This window comes from Gymnoscopelus braueri, assembly GCF_963280865.1.
Source record: "Gymnoscopelus braueri genome assembly, chromosome: 2".
Classification (NCBI taxonomy): Eukaryota; Metazoa; Chordata; class Actinopteri; order Myctophiformes; family Myctophidae; genus Gymnoscopelus; species Gymnoscopelus braueri.
In genome coordinates, this window is record NC_137604.1 from 4,684,898 (window position 1) to 4,697,714 (window position 12,817).

Sequence of the window (12,817 nt, forward strand, 5' to 3'; positions counted from 1 at the left end):
CCACACCTTTGATAATTAAACACCTACATCACTATTAGTCCATGAGCCAGACAAGATTTCATTATCGAAAGAGTGGGCAAAACCAAACCTATATTAAATTGTTCATAGGGTCAATACGAGTAAATAAATATACGATAACCTCTCCACAGGAGCAGCTTTTTCATGGTTATCACACATTTTGTCATTTTCCCCATACGTACATGACAGGTGAAAAAATGACAATTTAAAAAAGAGTTATCATAATGAAACTTCCTGAGTTGATTACTTACATGAAGACAATGATTTATCGTATTACAAGTTTTCTGAAATTGTATATTTAAATATGCAAATTAGGCATTTAGTCCATGAGCCAGAGCCCCAAAATTTAGCCAGATATTGAATATTCCCTCGTTAAAAACCTTTGACTCCAACATCTTAACAAAATGAAATAAGTATGTTGACTCTGGCTTTGTCCAATGTTCCAATGTTGATTCTGGAAAGTTATGCAAATTTGGGCATATTTTCCTAATGCCTAATTTGCATATTTAGATATACAATTTCAGAAAACTTGTAATACGATAAATCATTGTCTTCATGTAAGTAATCAACTCAGGAAGTTTCATTATGATAACTATTTTTAAAATTGTCATTTTTTCACCTGTCATGTACGTATGGGGAAAATTACAAAATGTGTGATAACCATGAAAAAGCTGGTCCTGTGGAGAGGTTATCATATATTTATTTACTCGTATTGACCCTATGAACAATTTAATATAGGTTTGGTTTTGCCCACTCTTTCGATAATCATTGCTCAATTTTGGGGCTCTGGCTCATGGACTATATGGGCTGACAGACATCTCTGTTGGTCAGCTCTGCTCTGGAGTCAGTTGGCAGCCATGTTAAAGTACAAGACGAGGGCTTGTGCCTAAACTTGGCTGATTAAATGGAAATGGTTTCTTTATTCAGCAACTCTATGCTCCACCAACTGTCCTAATATCCCCCTCCCCTTATTTAGATCATTAATTTGTTTAAATTGTATGTGTGCCATTTGCCTTATAAGTAATATACATAGCCTTTATATAAACTTGACTTATTTGTTGCCTTAATTTAAATGTAAAGTACTTTTTTGCTTCATATAAACTAGGTAATTTCTACCTTATTTAAACTAAAGTTAACTGTGAGGCTTTGTGATGACCTGTTGGACAGCTGTAAAATGGTAGACTTGTTCCAATACATTTTCTACATCTTATTAGCGGTGCGTTCTTCGTGTTCTGTGCGGACAACCGTCTTAAGATCAAGGGTGACAACCCGGGCATCGGCATCGGCGACATCGCCAAGGAGCTGGGCAAACTGTGGGGGAAGCAGGGTCCCATAGAGAAGGCTCCTTATGAGGCCAAAGCTGCCAAACTCAAGGAGAAGTATGACGAGGTATGTGCACATATACATGTTGTTAGTTATATTATATATTTTATACATCAACATGAAGCACTTGCACTGTAAATGTAATCTTTTGTATTCAACAAAAATGTGAGATTTTATGTAGAAGCTCTATGTTGTGATGGAGACCCATTTATTGTTGCAGAGTGTTTCTCAGCAATGATTACTATCAGAATCTAGAGCTATTTAACACACATTTGTAAAAATTCAGCATCACTTCCACAACCTAAGATCCATGTCCCTATTCTGGGGCAAAAATCGCAGATCTATAAATTCTTGAGCTTGACAAATGATCTTGGACAATAGAAGTTACTTGCTTCAGTACTATAGGCTCTTTGCACAATGTAAGCCAGGGGTTCCTGAAGTTGGCGTACCCGTTTCCTGTACGGTTTCCCTTTAGCTGTTATTGTCTCGGCATCAGACTTGAACTGGAAACATGAACGACACCTTCATGTGTTTCCAGTTGCCTATCAAAGCTATGGCCTACAGTGAACGCATGGATGTGACCAGCAGTAATTTTGTGCTTAAGTTATTAAACGTAATAGGTTTTCTGTGCTGGTAAAATGTTTGATAAAATGTATTTGGCCAGCTACACACAAACAGTTGCTACGCCTTGTGAGCTTGTAGATAGGCCAGTTTGAAACATGGTTAAATGGAACATTCTACAGGATAGTTTTTACTCAAGTAAATGTTAAATACAGTATTTCTACATTTTGGTATTGCTTTTTACTCGCGTAAAGCATATTTTGTACTTCTTCCACCATTGAACCTACACTCACGGCTTCCATGGTCCCCCCCCCCTTGCAGGACATGGCAGCTTACCGTGCAAAGATGGCGGCGCCGGTCATGGACGAAGACGACGATGATGACGAGGAGGAAGACGATGACGAGGATGATGACTAGATGGTCAGGGTGGAGTAGGGGGGGTGGGGGGGTGGGACCTTGTTGTGGCGTTTATTTTTACAAGGATGTGAAACCTGCAATGCAAAATGCTTGATATTGACACGAGTTGGTTCATGGTCTGGACTGATGTCTCCTGTATTGTCATTTTATAGGATATTGGGCCCCCAGCATCTTAATTGCAACTCCCCCCCCCTTTTTTTTCTTTAATACCTCTAATCATTTGCAGGTTTAAGTTCTAAAGAACCACCAAGTTTAAAGTTCTAAGGTTAAAATCTCTTCAACACCATAGTTTGATGTTAAACTGCTTGGTAGAACCTTTGGGTAACTGGCTTATCGTACGTCCAAATATTGTCCTTTTAGTCTTTATCAGTTCTGGATGTTTGGACTTTAATATCACGGCCAGGATATCAATTCGACCCAAGGTTCTACAAAGCGGGACAAAGCGGCGGCATCAAAGTTCGAGCCCCAGTTTATGCTGCTGTGTCACACACCGAAAATGGCCTCCTATAAGTTCCAAGTCTGCACTCGGCACGTCATGGCCACAGTACACTTCTCCTACACTCATACATGGAGCATATAGATGGGCTGCTTTCGGCTAACGACTGAGCATAGATGGGTTATCAGGGGGAAAGGACACCTTGTTATAGAGTAGAGACGGCAGTAAAGCCTTTTTTTTTTTAAATCTTTTTTAAAGACGTTTTTTGCTCTCCTTTTGAAAGCATTGCTTATGTTTTGGAAGGGAATGTATTGTATGAGAATATATATATATGTTTGCAGCCATCTTTAATGTGGAGCTTTAACTTTCTCCATGTAGTGATTTTTTTTTATTTTTTAATAAAAGGTTTGTATATTATGACTAATTCTCAAGTCGTTATATTTAATCGTTGTTTTGTTCTTAATGCCTGTTTTCCTCTGGGTTTAAGGTGCTCATGTCAGGAGACCCCAGTTTGCTAAACACTAATGATAACCATCGCAATATAGAGCCATTTAAATTTTAACTCATTTTAACAAAACATCACCTACACCAATTTAGCATTCCGATCATGATAGGCCTAACTGTTGTGTCCCTTGACATTATTTGATGTGTGTAGTTCCATGTATTGGATGAGGTGGTTAATTTAAAAATGCAGTTCTTTGGATTATTGCGTAGTTGTTTGTTACACTGATTAAACTCATTTTAGGGAAAGTAGGAATTCCAGGGATTACAGCTTTGACACTTTGGTTGTCTTGCAGTTCTGACTTTGGGACATATATATATATATATATATATATATATATATATATATATATACTGTAGAATAGATGGTCTTAACCACTTTAACCCTAGTCTGCAAGCTCACAATGTGCAAACAAGTGTACTTGTAGATTCTTTTTGACAGAGACTTGGTGTTGCAGGGGGAAAAATAGACTCCTGGGGGGACTCTGGTCAACTATTATGGGGTTTAAGTGGTAAATGCATTTCTGCAGAAACCTGTATCTCCATAACATTTTCACACAGATAGCAAAAATGGCTGATCTACAAGCTCACAACGCGTTAAATAATAATAATAATAAACTTTATTTGTATAGCACCTTTCATGACATGAAATGCAGCTCAAAGTGCTTTACAGAGCAAGAATACAATTACAGTTACAACCAATTTAACAATTAAGCAAAAAAAAGAAAAGCAAAAGCATAAAACAACACATTAAAATAGGCAATAAATTAAATGAGTCATGTGAGATTGTAGATCGGCTATTTTTGCTCTTAAAGATTTTGAAAATGAGTCAAAGTAGATATGTATGTCTGGGATTCACATTGAACCAATGGAAGTATTAAGAGCTTTTGACTTAAGTACATTGGATCCTTTGGAAGACAGGATTTTTAACATTTTCTGAAAGTAACAGTTTATGACATTACGGTTTCCACCCTACGGTGAGCATTATGGTTTATGAGTGAGTTCCTCACCCGCCTTGTTCACCCTCTACACAAGTGGTTCCCAAAGTGGTCCTTGAGGGGGTTCCAGGGTCTCCCCAGCCAAATGATTGATGGGAACCAAATGGACCCTTATGGGTCTGTAACTCAGAGTGTACAAATGGAACCTAATGGACCCGTTGGGGTCCATTAGGTTCCATTTGTAACAATGATGGTACAGTGTAGAATGGGGGTCCAGACTAATGCATGTCAAACTGGAGACATTAAAAATGTCTTCTCTTATATGTACATTATGGGGGTCCCTGGCATATCTTTTCAAAAGGGGGTCCGTGGGCTAATGTATGTCAATTTGGGGGTCCTTAACATGAAAAAGTTAGAGAAGCACTGCTTTAGACGTTTAGAGTTGACATGATGTCCATTATGTCCAATGATGATTTGAACTCCAGTAGACTGACTCCATCTGGTGGACAAAGTGCAATATTACACTCATATCTCACACACATTTCCACAATGAAACACCAGTTAGCTGGAAGAAGTACTCATGTTTTCAGAGTTAAGTAAAAGTACAATAGAAGTCCTGCTTTGCATTAAAATATAGGGAGACCGGGGACAAAAGTAACAGGGGACAAAAGTAACACACTCAATAATTCTAATTAGAAATAAGCTAGAGGGGTGAGACTTCTTGTGCAAATGCTCAGTAGGGTCCTCTGTCTGCCTATGGAAGGATAGAATGATCATTTCATCTCAGCAGAAGTTTTCAACAAAAAACTGATTTTGAGGTGTAAACGTACATTTTTGAGTGTATGGTATTTTCCTTCTGCTGTCTAAAGATAAGATGTCAGCTAATTTAAATTTAGATGAGTTGTATCTCTATGTTATTGGTCACAAATTAAGGTCAGCAGCCTATGCTAGTATAGGTGTTTCTAGCTAGAATATGGGATTTTCTCATGGTTGGGTCAATTGTAGCAATGTGTTTTCAATGCAAGCAGATTTCTTTGTCTGGGATTACATACTTATATGTTAGTAAATGAACATATTTCACTAAATGTCACTACATTTCAAAGTAAAAATACATATAAATAAAAAATAGACATACATTTGAAAAAACAAAATTGAAAAATAAAATAATTCGAATAAAAATACAAAATAATTGTAATTATGTATATAAAACATTTTAAGTAAAAAATGTTAAATTATAAAAAATACATATTATTTAGTGATGTGCTTTTATTTGAGATAAAGTGTGTTAATATGACTCATTTTTTCTGTGTTACAATTGCCCCCAACCACTGTTACAACTGCCCCCGTCACGGGGGCAGTTGTAACAGTGTGACTCATTGCATTCAAAATAATATTTTAGTCCTGTCCTTATTAGTGAAAGCTTAAAAATGTTATTATTAATTAGGGCACATATATATGTTTCTTATAGCAAAAGATGACTAGTATATTTGAAGTAGTCTGTGAATTATGAAGGCAAATACACATTTTAATGGGTTAGAATCTGGGAGTTGAACAATACAACCACAGTCTGTTGGTCACTGAGCAGTTGGGGGTTCAGTGGCTTGCTCAAGGGCACTGTAGCAGGTGCTGGGGGAGGGGTTAATGAGTGGCCAATCACTTTTACCAAAAAAAATTCTGCTCGTGGGGGGAATCAAACCAGGAACCCTTTGGTTGTAACTCGCTCCTCTAACCTTTAGGCCACACTGGTTCATGTGAACGTCCCACAAAATGATTATGTATGAAATGATTGTGATGCTATATTGATCAATTTAGCTGGGGACCCCCTGGAACCCCGCCCCCCCCCCCAAAGGACCCCCTGGTGGTCCCCGGACCCCACTTTGAGAACCACTGGTCTGCTTTAGTCAACCGCTTGCCTCAACTAGTTCTTAGTAGTTCTTCTACCTCTGCGTGATGTAGTCGCACTCTGTCACCAGTAGATGTCAGTGGTGTTCCATAGTATCTAGAGCAGGGATGGGCAACAATGATGGAGAGGGCCACTATATCTCCACACTCACCACAGAGGCCAGAGGCCACATTGCATCATACTGTCGGGCCATTCTATGTCACACAAAAGTAGCAAAAATAGCCGATCTACAAGCTCAAAACGCGTTGCAGGGCGACACGTTTTGAGCTTGTAGATCGGCTATTTTTGCTATTTTTTAAAAAATTGGAATCCTGATTTCCTTTTGCTATTTTTGAATTGGAATCCTGAAAAGTAACATTTTTATTTCAAAATGCATTTAGTTATACTTATGTTAACTTTATGAACTTAAATACAAATACATTGGACATAAAAATACAATAGAATTGTAATACTAGTCATTAAGCTACGAATATAGACTGAAGTAATTAAAGCGGGTCATGTTTGCAATTGTAACAGCTGAAATAAAATTTAAAAATGGTGCATTTATATAGCGCTTTTATCCAAAGCGCTTCACATAGATTGTGCATTACATTCACACACACACACACACACACACACACACACACACCCACCGATGGTGGAGGAAACCATGCAAGGCACCAACCTGCTCATCGGGAGCAATTAGGGGTTCAGTGTCTTCCTTTGACACTAACTTTGGGGAAGCCCGGGATCGTTGCGGTTCTCATCCGGCCACTCTACCCCTGAGCCACTGCCGCCCCAATAACTTATCACTATTCCGATATTAACCTGCATTAAGCAGCATTAAGTGGAGGAGGGGGCCCCTGTCGCCCCCGGGCCGCCAGTTGCCCATGTATGATCTAGACTAGAGTCTATGGATTTGAGCTTGTAGATATGCAACTTTTGCTATTTGAAATTGAATCCTGAAAAGTAACAGTTTTGGACATAATGAGGTTTCCACCCGACAGAGACAGAATATTCTTATGGACGTGTGCTGGCCTGACCACGTTTTAAAGGTGACATTTACTGCGTAAAGCTATGGGAGTGTTGTGCAGCCAGTGCTCGTGTAAAGTAACTAAGTACATTTACTTAAGTACTGTACTTAAGTACACTTTTGAGGAATTTTTACTTTACTGGAGTATTTCCAATTTTCAGTACTTTTACTTCTACTCCACTACATCTCAGAGGCAAATATTGTACTTTTACTCCACTACAATTATTTGAAAACTTTAGTTACTAGTTACTTTGCAGATATAATTTATGATATTATAAAACATACATTAACCACTTTAGCCCTATTTTATACCTAGGCTATTTGAAAATAGCAGATCTACAAGCTCACAACGCGTCGCATCGCGACGCGTTGTGAGCTTGTAGATCTGCTATTTTCAAACATTTTAGTACTTTTACTTTTAGTACTTTAAGTACATTTTGATACCAATACCTTTTTACTTTTTAAATTCTGGACTTTTACTTGTAACAGAGTACTTCTACATTGCAGTATTGATACTTTTACTTAAGTAACACATTTGAGTACTTTTTCCACCACTGTGCAGCCTATTATTTAATGTCAGCTCATATACCAAAGACTCTGTTCTGAGGCTATGTAGGCCTGTGTGCGTGTGTATGTGTATGTGTGTGTGTGTGTGTGTGTGCGTGCGCGTGTGTGTGCGTGCGTGCGTGTGTGTGTGTGTGTGTGTGCCCCCCCGGGTCCCCGGACCCCACTTTGAGAGCCAATGGTCTAGTATCTATAAGTTCCAAGAGGCTCTGTGTGTCTGCCTCTGTGCCACATGGAGATCTGATTAGTGATGTCATTGTAGTGATGTCATTGTAGTGACATCATTCTTGCAAAGAACGCATTGTAAAGTAATATGATTTCAAAATGACATATTTTTAAATGGCAGATCTACATGACTCGTTGTGAGCTTGTAGATCTGCTATTTTCAAATAGCTGATGTAAAGTGGTAAAACTTAGCCTAATCGCTTCTTTTGGGCTTGTTTTTGTCTCTCTTGCAAAATCTAGCAACCGATTTGCGTGATGTTTGGAAAAAATCTATAGGAGTAATACCGCCTTGGTGGTACTGTGGGCGGCAGTGGTTCAGGGGTACGGTGGCCGGTAGAGCGGCTGGATGGAAACCGCAAGGTTCCCGGTTCGATCCGGGGCTCACCCAGATTTAGAGTCCTTGAGCAAGACACTGAACCCCTAATTGCTCCTGATGAGCAGGTTGGTGCCTTGCATGGTTTCCTCCGCCATGTGTGTGTGTGAATGGGTGAATGTAATGCACAATCTATGTAAAGCGCTTTGGATAAAAAGCACTATATAAATACACCATTTTACTGTCGGTCTGCCACCTCGGGCGACTGATTGCCTCATCGCTCAAGGGTCCTTCTGGCCGATCCACACGGTCACAACTTTTTTCTGTTCTGGCCCCACAGTGGTGGAATGAACTTCCCACTGATGTCATGACAGCAGAGTCACTGCCCATCTTTCGCCGCAGGCTGAAAACCCACCTCTTCAGGAAACACTACCCATCCTCTTTGCCTGGCCTACTTGTTGTTAACTAGTTGTACGAACGCTTGTTTTATTGTTGTATTGTTTTATTGGATCTTGTTTAGTCGATACACTTATTTGTTTTAGCTCTTGCTCATTTGATTTAGCTATTTTGTCTCATCTGTTTAAGGAAAGTAGGTAGCTGATATATTGCACTTTTACCTTAGCGCTAGTATACTCTTGGTTGCTTGTTATTGCAGAAAATGCACTTAAGACTTCTGGTGATTAGTAGTCTCGTTCCCTACCTATGTTGAATGCACTTATTGTAAGTCGCTTTGGATAAAAGCGTCTGCTAAATGACTGTAATGTAATGTAATGTACTGTAAAAGGCCAATGTAAAAATGCAGGGCAAAGGTTCTTTCTTGGCCTCTATAGGGAGTGTGCATGTAAAGTTTCACGGCGATCGGTGCAGTTTACTACACTTTATACATATGATACCTTGTGACACATCCTGCATAATGAGTGCTTTTACTTTTGGTTCTTTAAATGTGATGCCGATACTTTTGTACTTTTACAAAAGTGTTTCTACATTGCAGTTTTGATACTTTTACCTAAGTAAAGAAATTGAGTACTTTTTTCAACCACTGCTGGCAATACACACAACTCTGGAGCTCAACGGCACAAACTGGTCATGAGTGTGTTCCCTGGTCTGTGTGTCCCCTACAGCCAGCCCATTAAGTTCACCAGGTCACACACACACACACACACACACACACACACACACACACACACACACACACACACACACACACACACACACACACACACACACACACACACACACACACACCACGCACCGCCACTTAAACGCGGACATAAAAAGCAGGCCACCAGCACAGGTGATGTGTGTGTGTACGTGTGTTTTTATGTCTGCCTTTAAGAGGCGGTGCGTGTTTGCATGCGTGTGTATGTGTGTGTGTGTGTGTGTATGTGTATGTGTGTGTGTATGTTTTTATGTCCAGTGCCAGACCTGTTGATCAGAACCATGCATGGCTGTGTGTGTGTGTGTGTGTGTGTGTGTGTGTGTGTGTGTGTGTGTGTGTGTGTGTGTGTGTGTGTGTGTGTGTGTGTGTGTGTGTGTGTGTGTGTGTGTGTGTGTGTGTGTGTGTGTGTGTGTGTGAAGGCTGGTGGTCCGCACAGAGCAGGGTGGTCTCAGGATGCAGGGGGCCACCTTCCTTTACCCCCCCCCCCCCCACCACCACCACCACTACCAACAGGACTTTTATTTGCAACCGTTTCCAAGGGTCCGGTCCAGGGCTGGGAGATGTAGTAAAAAGTAGCAATACCACAATGTAGAAATACTCTGTTACGAGTACAAGTACATCACTTACCCTATAGTATAAAAGTATTGGCATTCGAATATATTTACATTGCCAATAGTAAAAGTACACATTTCTTTCAAAATGTGTCAAACCTTTGTCGAAAAGAGCAGAATTACAAGCTCACAATGTGTAGCGATACAACGCAATGTGAGCTTGTACATCCGCTTTTCAAATATCCAAAGTATGAAATATAGGGCTTAAGTGGTTAAATGTTTGTAATATGTAATTTGTAATAATAATCTAATCTAAAGCTGCAAACTAAAGTTGTCAAATAACTGTAGTGGAGTAGAATGTGCAATAGTTGCCTCTGAGATGTAGTTAAAATGCTCTAGTTTTTAAAGTGAGTGTACCTCAAAATTGCTTGAAAATCCATTCATTTCCCCATAGATATTTCCAAGAAATATATAACAAAAATCACACCCAGTGTGAAGTGGGCGGTGTGGTCATCACAGTGATGGAAGCTCACTTTAAAAACTTTGAAGTGCATAGTCCTATTTATAGGTTATTAATGTCATCATGTGTCTCGCTAGCCAATCACAGTGCTGAATAGAGTCAGCCAATAGAGTCAGCCAATCACAGTACAGCTAGGGGTGTACTAATGAGCCAATCACAGTACAGCGAATGAGGTGTCCCAACCCCACTTATAGGGGCGGCTACACCGCCCAAAAATGATTTTGAGCCTGGAACCAAGCCATCCAGGCTCCTGGTGAATCATGAACATTAAAACATTTAATTCTGTGTCAAAAGATCTGGTGATAAACCCGCCCCATATTTGCATAATAGGCCCTGATTGGTCCCTCACAACTTCGGAGGGAGAGAAATCCAATCTCTATTGAGAGGGGCCAGACCTAATATGCCACGGGCATTTTTTTTTTTGCAATGTCAGATTCATCTGGAACCAGGCTAAGATGCTGGTTAATGATTGTTTTTGGGGCCTTTGTGGGACTTGCTCCCTAATGCTGTTTAAACCAGCGGGGGGGGGGGGGGGGGGGGGGGGTGTGTGTGTGTGTGTGTGTGTGTGTGTGTGTGTGTGTGTGTGTGTGTGTGTGTGTGTGTGTGTGTGTGTGTGTGTGTGTGTGTCTTTATGAATGAGTAGGTACGGAGTGGGGACAATATGGAGGAAAGTTCCAATGAGGTGTGAGCTGAGGGGAGGCCTCCTCATCTGTCATTACTTTACTACATGTAACAGTCTGAGACACCTGGGGAACACCACCATGCACCACCAGCCGAGAGAGAGAGAGAGAGAGAGAGAGAGAGAGAGAGAGAGAGAGAGAGAGAGAGAGAGAGAGAGAGAGAGAGAGAGAGAGAGAATCAGCCACTCAACAATCAGGTAATCCTGGAACCACACACACTTGGGCAACGTCACCGTATATATCATCAAGGACAGATACAATTTGTTCATACCACTACTATGACCTGTGTGTGTGTACTGTATATACATTTATCCACCAGAGGGTGCCTCGTGTTCTGCCTCGTGTTTTCCATTTATGTCAGTTCATATTGTCAATAATAATAACAATATTACAATAGAGCTTGTAGATCTGCACTTTTCGAAAAAGTTTGACACATTTTGAAATCAACTATTACTTTGGTATTGCAAATGTATTTTAACGCCAATACTTTTATACTTTTATACTTAAGTGATATTCTTTTGTTAAAATAAGTGTTAAATAGCTCTATATTCTGATAGTATATGATATAATATACAGTGCGTCAACGCGCTGTGGCCTTGTAGATCAGCTATTTTTGGTGCACGACTAGTGCTTCAACTAAGTATAAACCAATTTTAACCATAACCCCTAACCTCTAAATGCCTAATCCTAACCCTAACCTGAATCTTTCACTAAGTGTAAGTCTGAAATTGTCAAATGCTACTACATAGTGGGGACATTGGGCCCTCACAAGAGTAATACAAGCACACACACGCACACGCACACGCACACGCACACGCACACGCACACGCACACGCACAGACACACTCAGAGGCAGCTCTCCTTATCCACTCAGATAAGGCCATTGTTGGCGCTGGTCTCCTCGCCATGGGAACGGGTCAGAGGGACACACACCATGTCATGTGATCTTAAAAGGCACATGATTGGTTATCAGCAGCAACTCTGTTCGTTAAGCACAGCTCTCTCTCTGTGTGTGTGTGTGTGTGTGTGTGTGTGTGTGTGTGTGTGTGTGTGTGTGTGTGTGTGTGTGTGTGTGTGTGTGTGTGTGTGTGTGTGTGTGTGTGTGTGTGTGTGTGTGTGTGTGTGTGTGTGTGTGTGTGTGTGTGTGTTATATAGTGCAGCTTTAAGTGCAGTAAATGTATTTAGTTACTTTGCACCACTGGTTTTCTGGGGTATATTGTGCTATTCCATAAGAGGGCTCATTTTAAGCCTGCTGGATTCGCCTGATTTGAAGAAATGGCAGAAATACTCCAAGTATAGCCTGCAGCGAAAACCCACCTCTTCAGGAAACACTACCCTTCCTCTTCGCCTGGCCTACTTGTTGTTAACTAGTTGTACAAATTCTTGTTTTATTGTTTTATTGGATCTTGTTTAGTCGATACACTTATTTGTTTTATCTCTTGCTCATTTGATTTAGCTACTTTGTCTCATCTGTTTATGAAAATAGGTAGCTGATATAAAGCACTTTTACCTTAGCACTAGGTATACTCTTAGTTGCTTGTTTTAGAAGAGAATGCACTTAATACTCCTGGTGATTAATAGTTTCATTCCCTACCTATGTTGAATGCACTTATTGTAAGTGGCTTTGGATAAAAGCGTCTGCTAAATGACTGAATGTAATGTAATGTAATGTAATGTAATGTAATGTAATGTAACT